Source organism: Dendrobates tinctorius, unplaced genomic scaffold, assembly GCF_039654945.1.
Source record: "Dendrobates tinctorius isolate UK_male_01 unplaced genomic scaffold, ASM3965494v1 ptg000022l, whole genome shotgun sequence".
In the NCBI taxonomy this organism is placed as follows: domain Eukaryota; kingdom Metazoa; phylum Chordata; class Amphibia; order Anura; family Dendrobatidae; genus Dendrobates; species Dendrobates tinctorius.
The window spans coordinates 38,513,969-38,530,505 of NW_027361690.1; the positions used below are offsets into that span (position 1 = coordinate 38,513,969).

General features: G+C 44.6%; 1 protein-coding gene across 1 annotated transcript in view; it reads right to left on the bottom strand.

Annotated features, from left to right (window-relative positions):
- The window catches only part of ELL3 (elongation factor for RNA polymerase II 3), a 165,576-nt gene that overhangs the window by 89,127 nt on the left and 59,912 nt on the right, over positions 1-16,537 (bottom strand). The gene's annotated exons all lie outside the window — the stretch shown is intronic.

The following is a 16,537-nucleotide window of genomic DNA, read 5'->3' on the forward strand; positions in this document are numbered from 1 at the left end:
ATTCTGAATTCAATGTCCACTGCTGTGCCCAGTACACAAAGATGACGGGCAGCAGTAATTAAAGGGTAAAGTAAGGGTCCCCAGAGCAGTTTGTAAGGGTCCCCACAGCAGATGATAAGGGTCCCCACAGCAGATGATAAGGGTCCCCACAGCAGACAGTAAGGGTCCCCACAGCAGATGGTAAGGCTCCCCACAGCAGACGGTAAGTGTCCCCACAGCACATGGTAAGGGTACCGTTACACCTAGCGATGCACCAGCGATCCCGACCAGCGATATGACGCGGTCAGGATCGCTGGTGCATCGCTAGGTGGTCGCTAGTGAGCTGCCACACAGGCAGATCTCACCAGCGACATCGCAGGGGTCGGGGATCGCGTCCACGCGTCGCTCATCGGCGCCACAGGAAGCCCAGCAGGAAGTGGCCGACGAGGAATGGTCCAGCAGCTTCTCGCGTGATCAGCGATTACCAGCGGGGGAGCCGGTCGGAGGTAAGTATCACATGCAGTGATATCGCTAGCAATATCGCAGCAACATCACAAAATCGGTGACTTTATAGCGATATTGCTAGCGATATCGCAGTGTGTAACGGGGGCTTAAGTGTCCCCACAGCAGACGGTAAGTGTCCCCATAGCGGATGATAAGTGTCCCCATAGCAGACGGTAAGTGACCCCACAGCAGACGGTAAGTGTCCCCACAACAGACGGTAAGTGTCCTCACAACAGACGATAAGTGTCCCCACAGCAGACGGTAAGTGTCGCCATAGCGGATGGTAAGTGTCCCCACAGCAGATGGTAAGTGTCCCCATAGCGGGTGATAAGTGTCCCCACAGCAGACGGTAAGTGACCCCACAGCAGACGGTAAGTGTCCCCACAACTGATGATAAATGTCCCCACAGCAGACGGTAAGTGTCGCCATAGCAGATGGTAAGTGTCCCCACAGCAGATGGTAAGTGTCCCCATAGCAGGTGATAAGTGTCCCCATAGCAGGTGATAAGTGTCCCCACAGCAGACGGTAAGTGACCCCACAGCAGACGGTAAGTGTCCCCACAGCAGATGGTAAGTGTCCCCACAACTGATGATAAGTGTCCCCACAGCAGACGGTAAGTGTCCCTGCTGCGGATGGTAATTTTCCCCCACAGCAAACGGTAAGTGTCCTCACAGCGGATGATAAGTGTCCCCACAGCAGACGGTAAGTGTCCCCACAGCAGACGGTAAGTGTCCCCACAGCAGACGGTAAGTGTCCCCACAGCACACAGTAAGTGTCCTCACAGCAGACGATAAGTGTCCCCACAGCAGAAGGTAAGTGTCCTCACAGCAGATGATAAGTGTCCTCACAGGAGATCATAAGTGTCCCCGTAACAGGCTATAAGTGTCCCCATAGCGGACGGTAAGTGTCCTCATAGCAGACGATAAGTGTCCCCACAGCAGACAATAAGTGTCCGCACAGCAGATGGTAAGTGTCCCCACAGCATGTGGTAAGTGTCCCCACAGCAGATGGTAAGGGTACCGTTACACATAACGATGTCCCAGCGATCCCACCAACGATCCGACGTGGATGGGATCGCTGGGACATTGTTAGCTGATCGCTGGTGAGCTGTCACATAGACAGCCCCTCCAGTGATCAGGACCAGCGAGTACGCTGGTTACCAACGTAAACATCGGGTTTCTAAGGGCTGCGGGGCCCTTAGAAACCCGATGTTTACCCTAGACACCAGCGTGCACTGCAGGCAGGGCGGAAGGTGGAGGCAGAGCGGCGCACAGACAGACCGGTGTTGCTCTGCTATCTGCTACTCCGGTCTGACAGACTGGAGTAGCAGATAGCAGAGCTACTCCGGTCTGTGCGCCACTCTGCCTCCACCTCCCGCCCTGCCTGCAGTGCACGCTGGTATCTAGGGTAAACATCGGGTTTCTAAGGGCCCCGCAGGCCTTAGAAACCCAATGTTTACATTTGTAACCAACGTGCAGCATCGCTCATCGCTGGCTCCCGCTGCCACACGCAGCGATGCGCGCTGGCCAGCGGGAGACCAGCAATGAAAAAATGGCCCAGGACGATCCAGCACAATCAGCGATACCCTGCGGGGGGGCCGATCGCTGCTGGATGTCACACACAGCGATCTTGCTGGAGATATCGCTGATGTGTCACAAAATCAGCGATCTCGCCAGCGAGATCGCTGTGTGTAACGGGCCCTTAAGTGTCCCCACAGCAGGCGGTAAGTGTCCCCACAGCAGGCGGTAAGTGTCCCCACAGCAGGCGGTAAGTGTCCCCACAGCAGACACTTGGTTCTGACAGTTCGGTCCGTACTCAGCAGAGATGGTCAATGAGACAGAACATATAGCAGCTGATGCAGCAATAAATATTATCCAAGCATCAAATCTGCCTGAGTTGATTTTTGTAACATCAAAGCTTTTAAAACATGTCCTTCACAAATCAGGAACCCATGAACAGTCCTTAGAGTTTGCCATACTGACAAATGTGAGAGTTGTCTGATCAAAAAGTGCAACGATAGAATGTTACTATGTTCTAGAGAGCAATGCAAAATAACAAAAACTGGGAATAAAAGGATTGCCTGAGGCGCTAGTGATTATTTGAAAAGGGAAACTGCTGTAAAGAGTTTATTGGCGCTGACAGTGACATTTGTTTGACCCTTTTATACTGAATATCTGTTTAAAGAGTATTTATAATGTACTAGCTGAAGAGCCCGGCGTTGCCTGGGCATAGTAACCAACTGTGGTTAGTTATAACAAATTATAATGATTATTTTGCACATAAAAACAGTGCATCTAATCCTATCCTGTGTGATACTGACTGCTGAGCCGTGTATCTAATCCTATCCTGTGTGATACTGACTGCTGAGCCGTGTATCTAATCCTATTCTGTGTGATACTGACTGCTGAGCCGTGTATCTAATCCTATCCTGTGTGATACTGACTGCTGAGCCGTGTATCTAATCCTATTCTGTGTGATACTGTCTGCTGAGCCTTGTATCTAATCCTATCCTGTGTGATACTGACTGCTGAGCCATGTATCTAATCCTATCCTGTGTGATACTGACTGCTGAGCCGTGTATCTAATCCTATTCTGTGATTCACACTATAGGAACGGAGAAAAGCGCAAATAGGGTCTTATCCAATAAACAGGGTACGAAAGGTATTAAAATTCTACTCACCTAATATAGGAGAGGTTATCAGTCAGCTGCCGCACATCCACAGGTCAGACCAGTGACCGCCGAAACATATAGTTTAATGGAACTTTTTTATGGATTTAGTGTGCTGCTTAACATGACACACATTTACTCGTGCATTAACAGATCGATGTTTTATTCATATTCCCAACGTGTTTCAAAGTACAAATCACTTCTTCCTCAGGGGATGATTTTCTCCTGTATATCATCCCCTGATGAAGAAGTGATTTGTACTTCGAAATGCGTTGGTAATATGAATAAAACATCGATCTGTTAATGCACGAGTAAATGTGTGTCATGTTAAGCAGTGCACTAAATCCATAAAAAAAGTTCCATTAAACTATATAATCCTATTCTGTGTGATATTATCTGCTGAGCCAAGTATCTAATACTATTCTGTGTTATACTGTGTGCTGAGCTGCGTTTCTAATCCTATCCTGTGTGATACTGACTGCTGAGCTGTGTATCTATTCCTATCCTGTGTGATACTGACTGCTGAGCTGTGTGTCTAATCCTCTCCTGTGTGATACTGACTGCTGAGCCGTGTATCTAATCCTATCCTGTGTGATACTGACTGCTGAGCTGTGTATCTATTCCTATCCTGTGTGATACTGACTGCTGAGCTGTGTATTTAATCCTATCCTGTGTGATACTGACTGCTGAGCTGTGTATCTAATCCTATCCTGTGTGATACTGCCTGCTGAGCTGTGTATCTAATCCTATCCTGTGTGATACTGTCTGCTGAGCTGTGTATCTAATCCTATCCTGTGTGATACTGACTGCTGAGCTGTGTATCTAATCCTATCCTGTGTGATACTGTCTGCTGAGCTGTGTATCTAATGCTATCCTGTGTGATACTGTCTGCTGAGCCATGTATATATTACTATTTTGTGTGATACTTTGTGCTGAGCTGTGTATCTAATCCTATCCTGTGTGATACTGACTGCTGAGATGTGTATCTAATCCTATTATGTGTGATACTGCCTGCTGAGCCATGTGTCTAATCCTCTCCTGTGTGATACTGACTGCTGAGCCATGTGTCTAATCCTCTCCTGTGTAATACTGACTGCTGAGCTGTGTATCTAATCCTATCCTGTGTGATACTGGGCTCCCCCTGCAGTCTGTGTCAGAGGGTGGTCTGTGTTGGCACGGTAATAAATTGTGTTATTTCCAGCTTTACAGAAGGACGATAACACCATAGAAATGATAAGAATAATAGGCCTCAGTTACCACAACTGTCTACAAAGAAAACTGTTGCTGATAGCAACCAATCACAGCTCATTTTTCATCTTTTAAACAGCTCTGGGACAGCGTGGCGAGTTTTGAGTGGCGACTTTTGTGTTTCGACTTTTATGTGGCGAGGTTGGTAGATTGTAAGCTTGCGAGCAGGGACCTCACTCCTAATGTCATTGTTTGAATTGTCTTAACTTGTATTGAATTTATTGTCTGTACATGTCCCCGCTTAATTGTAAAGTGCTGCGGAATATGTTGGCGCTATATAAATAAAAATTATTATTATTATTATGTGTGGTGAAATGTGTGCTGAGGGTGGTATATGTGGTGAAGCACGTGGTAGTGTGTGGAGCATTTTGTGTGTGTGTTCATATCCCCGTGTGTGGTGAGTATCCCATGTCAGGGCCCCACCTTAGCAACTGTACGGTATATACTCTTTGGCGCCATCGCTCTCATTCTTTAAGTCCCCCTTGTTCACATCTGGCAGCTGTCAATTTGCCTCCAACACTTTTCCTTTCACTTTTTCCCCATTATGTAGATAGGGGTAAAATTGTTTGGTGAATTGGAATGCGCGGGGTTAAAATTTTGCCTCACAACATAGCCTATGACGCTCTCGGGGTCCAGACATGTGACTGGGCCAAATTTTGTGGCTGTAGCTGCGACGGTGCAGATGCCAATCCCGGACATACACACATACACACCCACATTGAGCTTTATATATTAGATGTCCTTATTAATAAGCACCCTTAAACCACACCAAATAAAACAAAATAAAACATTAAAGGGAATCTGTCAGCAGAATTTCACCCCTAAACTACCTATATGCGCCTGTAGATCTTTCACTGACAAGTCCAGCAATCACTTTACATAGCCAGTTCCCTCTTCCGTTACTGAGAAATCAGATAGCAAAACACAAAAAGTAAAATAAAACGCTGTGCATGTAGATTTTTTAGTAATTTTTACAATTGCAGCATATAAATAAAATGATCTAAAATATGAAATATCGCATTTATGTATTTTCAGCTAAAGCCCACATATAACAAAAACCTATGTATTCTTAATAAACATTATTATTATTTATTTATATAGCACCATTAATTCCATGGTGCTGTACATGTACATTATACTTTTTGATGATTTATTTAATAGAGTAAAAATACATTATAGTCTTAATACTAACGTAAAGCCTAAATTGTGCTCCTATTCTCAGCTTTCCTTAAAGCTAATCTGTCACTCGGTTTTTGCCTCCTAAACTGAGAACAGCATCACTAACTGGGCCGCTTGCTGTAGGAGATCATCACTAGAGGACTAGGAAACCTGATGCCATGTAGTCCTTCATATTCATGAGCTGTGTATAATCCCAACCTCACCACTGATTGCTAGATTTCTGCCTATGCACAGTGTACAAAGAGCAGCCAATTAGTGATGTGGGCAGGGTTATAATGGGAACTTGTTGTATCCGTGACAAACATGGATGTAGCACATATGTGAAAATGAGGCCTAAAATCGATCATCGAAATCAGGAAAGTGGAGGCCGAAAATGGCATCACTACCAATCAGCAATGGCCGCCAGATGTAAATAGTGCACAGAATGGAGGACCACAGATCCGTACAGGTTAGTGACTGCCGCCGGATACTGAAGATCAGCTGCTATTCATATAACACAATGTTCACATCGCTCCAGTAGCTGATTACTGGTGATTGTTAGGAGAGCCATATGCCGCCCCCAACCAATCTGAGATTCCTGACCTATCCCATGTACTGGAAAACCTCTATAAGGAATACCAGCACGATGGTTACACTGAGATTTTAATAGGCAACACAGTGTATAATCATAATATTTGGGGCACTTTGCAGTAGATTGTGGTTAAATAATGAGAAACATTGATCTAAACTGCATTTGGGCTTGTTTCCAGGCCGCTGTTTCGCTGACAGATGTGTAAATGATGCCTACTGTATGTCTGCAAGAGAGTATAAGTACTCGTGGAATACTCAGTGCGTACGTCACAGGCGGTGATTTACATGGACGACAATTACCGTCCAACAGTGAAATGAATATTTGTGGTCAGTCTAAAAATATTCTAGGCAACTGAGTCAATCAAATGGGGTTGGACATGGCATTTCTCAAGTTCTAAAAGGCTAAAACACATTGTAAATACCAACACCTCGATACAGAAATATATACTTATTGTTTTATCAAATTCTTCTGTATCCCAAAGAACACAAGAGTGCATTCACTGATCAAAATAAATGACTTTAAAGAAGTATCACTAGGTGTACCAATAATATGAAGATGAGTAGCCTGCCATGATATCGGTGGCAGGCAGCCTAAAGCCAACGGGGTAGAGTTATCATTGATTACCATCTCTTGAGAGAAAGAGGTTTTCCACTACCATAATATTGATGGCCTATCCTTAGGATAGGTGATCAATGGCTGATCGGTGGGATATGACACCCAGCAACCCAGTCAGATCAGCTGTTCCCGGTGTTGGAGACGGCCAGTAATGGGGCTGCATAGCGCAACTATAGTCGACGCCACACATTTGCCACCTACTGATTTGAATAGACACGAATGTGCAGTACTAAACTATACAGTAGAAAGAGCTGTGCAAGTCCTCATCTTTTCAGTTCCAGCTGCCGCCGACACCAAGAACAGCTAATCGGCCATGGTGCCGGGTAGGTGTCACATCCCCATCAGTCAGACATTGATGACCTATCCTTAAGTCTTCAATGTTAGAGTAGTGAACGACCTCTTTAAGGCCCCCATATACATTAGATTGACATTGTCCAGACCTGCCGATATCACCCAGCTCAGCTGACAGTTTAATATGTATGGGGGCCCCCTGTCTCTCCGACAGATGATGTCGGGGAAAAGAAGGATCCATGTCTAATTTTGGTCTGTTGATTCTTTTGTTCTTGGTAACATAAGCTGCCACTAGGGCAGTGAACACAGGAGCACTGGGTTGATCCAAGTGCTCCTGTGTATGGAGAAGTTTGGACAGATGTTCGGCAGACATCTATCATAACAATGTAAATGTATATATATCATACACACATATGGATCCCAACAGCACAGTACCAAGTGTTAAAAAAACAACCCCTAAAAATAATGTTGCAAGCCTCAGGTTTAATAACTACCATATAAATGTCATACAATGAAGTGTCCAGGCCAATACTGTAATAAAGTAATACAAATAACCATAGGGAGAGGTGTAAAAGAAGATCATGAATCATATATAGGATATCCATCAATATCAATTGCCCTCAATGCACACATATCCTCATTGCATCACCTGTGGACATGGTGGGACAAGGTGTGGACGGATCAACCATACAAGCAACTCAACATTGTTTTCACCTCTAGTCAGGAGGCATTGTAATGCACCAGATTTATCAAAGTCGTTCATGCAGTTCGATAGATCTGCCTAATATTAAGTCTGCCTAGCCTAAGGGTCAATTTACACTGAGCAATGTGCAGTATTTAATGACTGACAACTGGTGACATGTGAATCCATCATATAGATCCACAGATATGGAGCTTTTTATTTAGTGCTCAATTTTTTGTACATGCCAAGGGGGAGAGGCTCGCAGGTTTCTCCGAGGGTGTGACTTTTGGCTGCTGATCATTATCACCCTGTAAGCCATGCCCCCCACCTCCTGGTAAAGACCATATAAATTAGCAATAAATAAAATGCCCATATCACTAAAACCATATTGCAGATTTGAAAAATAAAAAGGTGGATTACTCAGGGGGCAACAGGAATAAAACTGGTGTAATACCTGGCCACTTTTGACCTTATGATAAGTTCTCTTTAAGTGAATTTGTATTATTTAATATTTGGGATGAGCAAAAAATTTTCTGGCATCCACATCAGAACTCTGTGATAGTCGGACCAGGGTCTTGTGAACTTACTAGGTTAGCACTGAAATGGTGATATACTGGGCCACTCTGGCATTTTCTAGGCCCTTGCGACTTTATGACATCATATAAGAGCCAGCTTAATGCCACCTTGTAGATGCCAGGTGCCCCAGGATGCCAGCTTTTAAACCACCACTCCAGCGTTTTTTTTTTTTACTTCAGAGTTGGAGATGTGCCAATAAACTAAGTTCCCTGACCGAAGTATTATACTCGCCAGTCCCGGTCTTCAGCTGTTCCTGATGCCGCTCCGGTTCTGTGCCGCCATCTTGTGACCACAACTTCTGACTGACTGGTAGTCAGAGGTAACTGTACCAAGCTCTCAATGTAAGTCTATTAGACCCTTGGTCTGGCTCTCATTGACTTATACTGAATTGTGACTTGCAGATTGCCCAACAAACACTGGAGCGATCCATGAGGTCACAAACTGCTGGAGACCGACCAGAATGGCACTGATAACAGATGAGATGGCAGCTGGTAAGTATAATACTAGATGGAGGGAACTTAAATTAGTTACACCTCTCCAGAGATAAAATGTAAAAAAAAACGCTGGAGTGGTGCTTTAAGTGACAACCCAAGAAGTTCACATGACCCTGGTCTAGCCACCATGGAGTACTGACATGGAAGCTGGACAAGGAGAGCGAGAATCTTTTTCTCAACTCTTCCTAATATGCATTACCAATGTTAATATTACAGACACAAAAGAACAGCCAAAGCCCTGCTCAAAAAGCTCCTTTCCACAACTTAGTACCGCACTAAAAACAGTGGAGAAACTTGTTTACAGACATTGTGATGGAACATTTACTACAAATGACTGTACAGTATTGAAGTACAGTCTATACCTCCCAGAATTTAACTCACCAGAGAGATGTCTGTGCAGAGATTTAGGTTGGTCACACACCTTAGGCCTACTACGCCCAACCCTCTCCCCCAATACACAAGCACACGACCGAGCTGATTGTTCCTGTGCTCTCATTGGGGAGAGTAGAGTAAGCTCCTGGCAGACACCTTTGGCAGCAGCTTCTCTGCTGTGAGAATGAAAGTATTGGGTACGTTGAAAACCAACATGCCCAAACCTTCATTCTTCTAGAAGGGAACAAAGACACTATCATGCACATTAGATGATCAGCCTGAAAGCATGGCTGAGATTCTTTGAATGTGAATATCCAGCTTAAGCCAGAAATTAACACTTGGAAATTTGAGTTCTGAAGTCTTCAGAATTGTAAATGCAGCCCTGGTCTGCATTACAAACAGTAACTCAGGAACAGTACAAATACAATGGTATTTGCATTTAGGTTCAAAGGTGAACATCCACTTTAAACAAGTAATTTCACTAACTTTTTTATTGATTAAATGTGGGTTTATATATATATATATATATATATATATATATATATATATACAGGTGCTTCTCACTAAATTAGAATAACATAAAAAAGTTAAAATTATTTCAGTTCTTCAATACAAAAAAGTGAATCTCATATATTATATAGAGTCATTACAGAGTGATCTATTTCAAGTGTTTATTTCTGTTAATGTTGATAATTATGGTTTACAGCCAATGAGAATCCAAAAGTCATTATCTCAGTAAATTAGAATACTTTATAATACCAGCTTGAAAAATGATTTTAAAATCTGAAATGTTGGCCTACTGAAATGTATGTTCTGTAAATGCACACAATACTTGGTCGGGGCTCCTTTTGCATCAATTACTGCATCAATGTGGTGTGGCATGGAGGCGATCAGCCTGTGGCACTGCTGAGGTGTTATGGAAGCCCAGGTTGCTTTGATAGCAGCCTTCAGCTCGTCTGCATTGTTGCCTCTGGTGTCCCTCATCTTCCTCTTGACAATACCCCATAGATTCTCTATGGGGTTAAGGTCAGGTGAGTTGGCTGGCCAATCAAGCACAGTGATACTGTTATTTTTAAACCAGGTATTGGTACTTTTGGCAGTGTGGACAGGTACCAAGTCCTGCTGGAGAATGAAATTTCCATCTCCAAAAGCTTGTCGGCAGAGGGAAGCATGAAGTGCTCTAAAATTTCCTAGTAGATGACTGCATTGACTTTGGTCTTGATAAAACACAGTGTACCTACACCAGCAGATGGCATGGCTCCCCAAACCATCACTGATTTTGGAAACTTCACACTAGACCTCAAGCAGCTTGAATTGTGTGCCTCTCAACTCTTCCTCCAGACTCTGGGACCTTGATTTCCAAATGAAATGCAAAATTTACTTTCATCTGAAAATAACACCTTGGACCACTGATCAACAGTCCAGTTCTTTTTCTCCTTGGCCCAGGTAAGTTGCTTCTGGGGTTGTCTATTGATCATGAGTGGCTTGACACAAGGAATGCGACACTTGTTGTCCATGTCCTGGATACGTCTGTGTGTGGTGGCTTTTGAAGCAATGACTCCAGCAGCAGTCCACTCCTTGTGAATCTCCTCCAAATCTTTGAATGGCCTTTTCTTAACAATCCTTTCAAGGCTGCGGTTATCCCGGTTGTTTGTGCACCTTTTTCTACCACACTTTTTCCTTCCACTTAACTTTTCATTAATATGCTTGGATACAGCACTCTCAACAGCCAGCTTCTTTAGCAATGACCTTTTGTGGCTTACCCTCCTTGTGGAGTGTGTTGTGAGTTCATTTTCCCCTTCACTACTGAGGCCCGAGGAACTCCCTCTTCTGGTGAAGAAAGGTAGTGAGCCTGATTGTCAAACACCTGGGGCTGATGATGATGACTGGCTGAGTGGAGTTAATGACTTTATATAAGGCTGCCGACGCCCTTCTGGCCTGCGGGTGATTTCTCTGTGGACTTCTAGGAAACCAGTCTGATTCCTGCTCCTCTAAAGCTAAGATTTCTGCTTTTCCTTTTTGCATTAGTGTTTTGTTTTCCTTGCTTTCTGGATTCTGCCATTCCCTGTTGGGGTGAGCTGAATCTCCTTTTGCCTGTTGCTCTGTCTTCAGAATATTCCTGAGTACTGACATAGCCTTTTTGAAGCCTAGCATCTTCAGGGCCTTTTTACTGTCAGTTTGTTGGCTCTTATTTTCATAGGGTTTTTCACGGATTGCAGACAGCAGCCTTCCTGTCCTTTCCTATCTAAGCTAGCTTGGGCCCCATCTTTGCTCAGTCTATCTTTCTGTGTTTTGTTCTTTCTTCTTGCTTCACCGTCATTATATGTGGGGGGCTGCCTTTTGCTTTGGTGTCTGCTCTGGGGCAGTTTAGATTTCCCTTTCTGTCTTTAGGCTATGTAGTCCTCCGGCTGTGATCGAGGGGCCTAGGGCATCGTAGTAGCCCCCCACGGCTACTGCTAGTTGTGTTGATAGGTTCAGGGGTCTGCAATCTGATAGCTGCCAACTTCTCTGGTTTTCTGGACATAGCTAGCATTTCTATTTTTGCCTCCTACGGTGACTCAATCATAACAGAATCACCCGCCATACCGCAGATCCTAGGGTACTCAATTGCAGGAAAGAATTGTATAAAAAAAAAAAAAAAGGTGTGTATATTTTTTCCTCTATATCTCTGAGGCCGTAGGGGGAATTTTTTTTTCTCTCAATGGAGATAAAGCAATTGTCTGATCGTGTGGAGCAGCTCGCTGCGGAAGTGCGGGGAATTTCCGCCTACCTTGCTCATTCACATGCTGCTGAACCAAAGATTCCTACACCTGATGTATTTTTTGGGGATCGGTCTAAATTATTGAATTTAAAAAATAATTGTAAATTATTTTTTGCCTTGAAGCCTAACTCGTCAGGGAGCTCCGCGCAGCAGGTTACAAATTGTCATCTCTTTGCTGCGTGGCGATCCCCAGGATTGGGCGTTTTCTTTGAAACCAGATGATCCTATTCTGACTAATGTGAACGCATTTTTTCAGGCCTTGGGGTTGTTGTATGACGAACCTAATGCCATTGATCAGGCTGAAAAGACCCTGCTGGCAGTGAACCAGGGTCGAGATTCTGCAGAATTGTACTGTCAAAAATTCCGAAAGTGGGCAGTACTTACTACCTGGAATGATAATGCCTTGGCTGCTCTCTTTCGGAAGGGTTTGTCAGAAACCGTAAAAGATACTATGGTGGGATTTCCTGTTCCCTCTGGTCTTGACGATTCTATGTCTTTAGCCATTCAGGTTGATCGGCGTTTGCGCGAACGCAGAGCTGCACGAGAGGTGTTGCCACCTGTTGAACAGATGTCTGAACCTATGCAATGTGATAGAGTTTTTTCCAGAGAGCAGCATCAGGAGTTCAGAAGGCGTAATAAGTTGTGTTTTTTCTGTGGAGATGCCTCGCATATTATTTCTGTCTGTCCTAAACGCGAGAAATGCCTTGCCCACACGTTTTCTGTTGGTGGTGTTCAACCTAAGTTTCTTCTGGCTATTACTCTGATCTGCTCCCTGTCCACATTTTCCGCCAAGGCTTTTGTGGATTCGGGAGCAGCTCTAAACCTAATGGACTTGGATTTTGCTAAACGTTGTGGATTTCCGATGACACCTCTGCAGACGCCTATCCCTTTGAGGGGGATTGATGCTACTCCTTTGGCTAAAAATAAACCTCAGTTTTGGACCCAGGTGGTAATGCGGGTCGCCCCAGACCATCAAGAAAATTGCAGATTTTTGGTGTTGCATAATCTGCATGATACTATTGTTCTGGGGTTTCCCTGGTTACAAATTCATAATCCAGTTTTGGATTGGAAATCTGTGTCTGTGGTGAGTTGGGGTTGTCGGTGAGCCTTTAGTGAGGCTCCGGTATTTTCCACCTCTCCTCAGTCGCATGATGTTCCTGATTATTTGGCGGACTTTTATGATGTATTTAGTGAGAATGAGTCTGCGTCTCTGCCTCCTCATAGGAGTTATGACTGTGCAATTGAACTGAGCCCGGGGTGTAAATTTCCCAAGGGTCGGCTCTTCAATTTATCTGTACCCGAGCACGAGGTTATGCGATCCTATATTAAGGAGGCGTTGGAGAATGGTCATATTAGACCATCCTCGTCACCCTTAGGTGCCGGTTTTTTTTTGTAGCCAAAAAGGATGGATCATTAAGACCTTGTATTGATTATCGTGCTCTCAACAAAATTACTGTTAAATATCAGTATCCGTTACCCCTTATTTCTGATCTATTCTCCAGAGTTAAAGGTGCTTGCTGGTTTACCAAGCTTGACCTCAGGGGGGCGTATAATCTTATTCGCATTAAGCATGGGGATGAATGGAAGACGGCGTTTAATACTCCGGAGGGACATTTTGAGTACCTGGTGATGCCTTTTGGGCTCACTAATGCCCCTTCTGTCTTCCAGTGCTTCATGAACGATATTTTCCGAGATTTTGTCGATAAATTTTTGATTATCTATCTGGATGATATTTTGATCTTCTCCAAGGATTGGGATTCTCATGTGGAACATATTCGGACTGTGTTCCGGATCTTGAGGGAGAATTCCCTGTATGTCAAAGGATCTAAATGCCTTTTTGGAGTACAGAGGATTTCTTTTTTGGGATTTATTTTGTCCCCGTCAACTATTGAAATGGACCCGGCCAAGGTACAGGCCATTTACGATTGGGTTCAGCCCACTTCTTTGAAGGCCCTCCAGAAGTTTTTGGGTTTTGCTAATTTCTATCGGAAATTTATAGCAAAATTTTCTAGTATTGCCAAGCAATTGACTGATTTGACTAAGAAGGGTGCTGATGTGTTAAATTGGTCTCCGGAGGCTGTTTCTTCCTTTCAGGAGCTGAAGCAAAGATTCACCTCCGCCCCGGTTTTGCGGCAACCTGATGTTTCACTTCCGTTCCAGGTAGAGGTGGATGCTTCTGAGATTGGTGCAGGAGCTGTTTTGTCCCAAAAGGATCCTGTAACATCTAAAATGAATCCCTGTGCTTTCTTTTCCCGAAAGTTCTCTCCATCTGAACGTAACTATGATGTGGGGAATCGGGAACTGTTAGCCATGAAATGAGCATTTGAGGAGTGGAGACATTGGTTGGAGGGAGCTAAGCATCAAGTCGTGGTCCTCACTGACCACAAGAATTTGATTTACCTAGAGTCGGCTAAGCGCGTGAACCCTAGACAGGCTAGGTGGGCCTTGTTTTTTACACGTTTTGATTTTGTGGTTTCTTTTCTTCCTGGAACTAAGAATGTCAAGGCTGACGCCCTCTCTAGGAGCTTCTTTGCTGATTCTCCTGTGGTGACCAAGCCTGCTACCATCTTAGGCGAAGGGGTAGTTCTTTCTGCCATCTCGCCCGATTTGAGACGTGCTCTGGAAGAGTTCCAGGAGGACAAACCTGAGCGTTGTCCCAGTGGAAAGTTGTATGTTCCTGACCAGTGGAAGAAGAGAGTGATGTCTGAAGTTCATTGCTCTGCTTTGGCTGGTCATCCAGGTATTTTTGGTACTAGAGATCTGGTGAGTCGGTCTTTTTGGTGGCCCTCCTTGTCTCGTGATGTCAGGAATTTTGTGCAGTCCTGTGGGACGTGCTCCCGGTCTAAATCGTGTTCTCGCTCTAGTGGGTTGTTGATGCCTTTGCCTGTCCCCAAGAGGCCATGGACCCATATTTCAATGGATTTCATCTCTGATATGCCTGTCTCTCAAAGGATGACTGTTATTTGGGTGATTTGTGATAGGTTCTCTAAGATGGTTCATCTTGTACCACTCCCTAAGTTGCCGTCTTCCTCTGAATTGGTGCCCCTGTTTTTACAACAGGTGGTTCGCTTGCACGGGATTCCTGAGAACATTGTATCTGACAGAGGAGTCCAGTTTGTGTCTAGATTTTGGAGAACTTTCTGTTCCAAGCTGGGAATTCAGTTGTCCTTCTCCTCTGCTTTTCACCCTCAGACCAATGGGCAGACGGAGAGAACAAACCAGACCTTGGAGTCATATTTGAGATGTTTTATTTCTGCTGATCAGGATGATTGGGTTTCATTTTTGCCCTTGGCCGAATTTGCTTTAAATAATAGAGCTAGTTCTGCCACTTTGATGTCACCTTTTTTTTGTAACTTTGGGTTTCATCCTCGATTTTCTTCAGGGCTGGTGGAGCCCTCTGGCTGCCAGGGTGTTGACACTGTGGTGGAGAGAATGCACCAGATCTGGGACCAAGTGGTGGATAAATTATCTCTCTCCCAGGAAAAGGCCCAGCGGTTTTCCAACCGACATAGGACCATTGGTCCCCAGTTTAAGGTTGGTGATATGGTGTGGTTATCATCAAAAAATATTGCTATGAAGGTGGCTTCTCCTAAGTTTAAGCCTAGATTTATTGGACCTTACAAGATTTTGGAGATTATTAATCCGGTCTCTTTTCGTTTGGCTCTTCCTGTCACATTTAAAATCCATAATGTGTTCCATAAATCTTTGTTGAAGAGGTTTGTTGAACCTGTTGTTCCGGGGATTGCACCTCCAGACCCTGTATTGGTTGAAGGTAACATGGAATATGAGGTAGAGAAAGTACTGGATTCCCGCCTGGCTAGACGGAGTCTCCAGTATTTGGTTAAGTGGAAAGGTTATGGTCAGGAGGATAATTCCTGGGTCTCTGCCTCTGATATTCATGCCAAAAGATTGGTGCGTGCCTTTCATCGGGCTCACCCTGATCGCCCTGGTGGCGTGGTTGAGGGTTCGGTGACCCCTCCTCAAGGGGGAGGTACTGTTGTGAGTTCATTTTCCCCTTCACTACTGAGGCCCGAGGAACTCCCTCTTCTGGTGAAGAAAGGTAGTGAGCCTGATTGTCAAACACCTGGGGCTGATGATGATGACTGGCTGAGTGGAGATAATGACTGGATATAAGGCTGCCGACGCCCTTCTGGCCTGCGGGTGATTTCTCTGCGGACTTCTAGGAAACCAGTCTGATTCCTGCTCCTCTAAAGCTAAGATTTCTGCTTTTCCTTTTTGCATTAGTGTTTTGTTTTCCTTGCTTTCTGGATTCTGCCATTCCCTGCTGGGATGAGCTGAATCTCCTTTTGCCTGTTGCTCTGTCTTCAGAATATTCCTGAGTACTGACATAGCCTTTTTGAAGCCTAGCGTCTTCAGGGCCTTTTTACTGTCAGTTTGTTGGCTCTTATTTTCATAGGGTTTTTCACGGATTGCAGACAGCAGCCTTCCTGTCCTTTCCTATCTAAGCTAGCTTGGGCCCCATCTTTGCTCAGTCTATCTTTCTGTCTGTGTTTTGTTCTTTCTTCTTGCTTCACCGTCATTATATTTGGGGGTTGCCTTTTGCTTTGGGGTCTGCTCTGGGGCAGTTTAGATTTCC